The sequence below is a fragment of the Triticum dicoccoides genome, unplaced genomic scaffold (genome assembly GCF_002162155.2).
Source record: "Triticum dicoccoides isolate Atlit2015 ecotype Zavitan unplaced genomic scaffold, WEW_v2.0 scaffold43191, whole genome shotgun sequence".
In the NCBI taxonomy this organism is placed as follows: Eukaryota; Viridiplantae; Streptophyta; class Magnoliopsida; order Poales; family Poaceae; genus Triticum; species Triticum dicoccoides.
In genome coordinates this window covers 1-2847 of record NW_021271939.1, presented here as the reverse complement: position 1 = coordinate 2847, position 2847 = coordinate 1, and the positions used below count along the sequence as shown (strand labels likewise).

General features: G+C 38.8%; 1 long non-coding RNA gene across 5 annotated transcripts; it reads left to right on the top strand.

Annotated features, from left to right (window-relative positions):
* The first annotated feature begins 222 nt into the window (after window positions 1-222).
* On the top strand, window positions 223-2820 carry LOC119346541. 5 transcript variants are annotated; one of them, XR_005167778.1, is made up of 5 exons: window positions 223-317; window positions 435-591; window positions 905-991; window positions 1262-1400; window positions 2764-2820. It is a non-coding gene; the product is annotated as an uncharacterized LOC119346541 (long non-coding RNA). The 5 variants fall into 5 exon arrangements; XR_005167779.1 differs by lacking the exon at window positions 2764-2820 and adding an exon at window positions 1891-1993 and having other exon boundaries at window positions 435-571; XR_005167775.1 differs by lacking the exon at window positions 2764-2820 and adding an exon at window positions 1891-1993.
* Window positions 2821-2847: the final 27 nt, after the last annotated feature.

Genomic DNA, 2847 nt, shown 5'->3' with positions numbered 1-2847 from the left:
TTTTTTGTTTTATTTTGGAAATGAGTATGTCTAGTCAAGATTCTATATTGTGAAGAATATGCAATGCCTGTCATTGTTTTTACTCATGGGACTATGTAAGTTGCTACATCTGTTTGATCCAGGAAATCCAATAGTTAGCATACAGTTTAAATAAATCGAATCAATTCCATTAATCTGGACAGATTTGAAGATAGCATCTATAAGGGTTTATTTTGTATTGCAGTGGTTGTGCTTGCACATTTAATGCTGCCGAGAAGCTACACATATTTGGCATTCGCGGCCGAGCCGCTCACCATCATGGAGTTGGATCACACTAGGTAATTCACTGACTCTAGCTTGCTCAGCTTGTTCTCTTTGTCCGTCTAATTTCAGTTCTTCACCATGTTGATGTTGGTAGTGACTAATACTAGTACTATTCGTGTTCTTGATTCCAGACCTCAATGGCATGCTCTGCCATGTGGCCTCCTTGATGCTGGTCGTCGAGCGCTGATTCGACTAGACTATCGCGCACATATTGATCACATTTGATAAACAAGCTATGATCGTTGGAGAGTACCCCTCAGATATATAGGTTAATTTGACTCGATTTTGGTAATATTTAGTCTGGCTTCTCTGTATTGCCCTTGGCGATTCATTGTTAGGTTTCTACACTACTCTTTACATTTTACACTTGGCATGTTTCCCAGTAAGACCTCGGAGGGTTCTATGTATAAATGAATCTTTACTTGGCCAACATATGTCTCGATACTAACTCGATCCTAACATGTGCCCCCACTGAATTGTGAATTTCCCTTGAACAACACACCTTCAGTTAGTTGTGGTGCGAATTTCAAATCCAATTACTGCATTGCTAGTTCGAGGATGATTTCTGATGGCTCAGTACACACGTTTGATTTTCTAGCAGGTGCTTTGATCTGAAGGATTGGTTTGTGATACGTCATTGATTCATCGTTGACACAAATATGAAAGCACACTAGAAAGATAAACATAGGTATGCCACTATTACTCTCCTGTGCTCCATCTCATGCTCTGTGTGCCCACTTGAAATGGATAAATGTCATATACATTTCTTTTTTATAGTACTGAAAGATATGTAAGTAGGGGTGGCTTTTTTTATGAATATAAGTAGCAAAACAATAGAAGTTAGCAACATGATTGCAGATTGAATTGTCGAACTGATATGATAATCATTTGATCTATGATGGCGTATGAGTAGAATGCACGTATGCACATATGTGACTCGGTTCTTTTAATATTATAGGAGATCATAGCTGAAGGGTGGGTTTCCAACGACGGTGGTGTGCTGCCTTTCTTCCAGTGCCGACAAGATGGCTAGTTTGTCGCCCCGTAACCCTGGTGGTGGGCTCCCATGACTGCCTCCTGGGTTACCTACCACTTAGGTGAGTCCCTGATGTCCTTTTCCTTTGGCTACTCTTGTCTTTCTTAATCTGTGTTGTTTTCTGGTCTAAGACTCAGAGATGGGATGAATTCATGATTGTTAAATGCTTAGAAACTAGAAAATGGCTCTGTAGGAGGCATGCACGCTCGTACTGAGAGATGCTATTCGTTTGCTTTGTCTTCCAAATCAAGAGACATGTATTCGTGCGCCTCCAGCATTTATTAAATTTCTTCAAATTTCAAAACTTTGTTGTTGTACATGCAAGGATTGTTTCATTCATCAAGAAAATAAAACAGGCCTTGCCCATCAGCAACTACTCCTACTGTTTGAATAAATAAGAAATGACCATCATTTTGGATAAATTACAGCATTAATCCATCAAGGGGCATGGGCAATTTCCTTGTTCTATTTCTTACTGATCCGGTTCCATCAAAGATGCCGACAACTTTAAAGTCATCCACCTCACCATTGCCGGCAATTGCTCCCTGCAGGTAGCATCTCATCTCCCTCTGCTCACTCACTCGCTGACTGAGCTGCAGCGTTTGTAAACAATAGTGTGTCTACTGTTGAGGTTCATGCGATTTCCCATCTTGGAGTGTAATACTAACTCTTAAGGTAACAAAACTATGATGCAACGTTTGTATTTTGAGCTAAAAATCTAGTAGTACAATATGGTCAGGAGAACAACCTTGTCCCAAGGTTCAGGTCTATTCACTAGCTGCAGCTGCAAAAATAGGAGTCAAGTCTGTCTGTCTGACCTGTTGCTTTCTTGATTTTGTTTTATTTATGTTGGAAATGAATCTAGTCAAAATTATACATTGTGGATAATATGTAATGCATGTTGTTGTTTTTGCTCATGTGACTATGTAAGTTGCTACATCTGTTTGATCCAAGAAATCCAATAGTTAGCTTGCAGTTTGAATAAATCAAAAAGATTTCATTAATATGGTCAGGTTTCAATATAGCATCTATAAGAGTGCATCCAATTTTTCACGCTATCCCACTCACTTAATCTTATTCATGGTTAAGCATTTTGCCTTGATTCATGTCAATAATCTATTGGTCAGTTTACATTGCCTCTAATGTCCTCTGCTTTGTTTGTCCTGCTCAATTACTTATCATGATGGAGTAGGAATTTATCACTCGACAACTACATGATAGACTAGATTGGTAGTTAGTTTATGGTTTGAGTTAATCAAAATGATTATATAATTTCCAGTAATATGGACAAGTTTACGTTCACTCCACTTGGAGCTCTTAGTATAATCATCACTCTCGGATTTTGGGATACAATATCTTGTGTTTTCTCATATAAGATTCTTTATGGTTTAATCATTAATCTGGAGGTTTAATTTGTATTGCAGTGTTGTACTTGCACATGTAATGCTGCGCAAGAAGGTACACATACTCGGGCCAGGCCATGAGCCGACTCACTATGATGAAGCCTG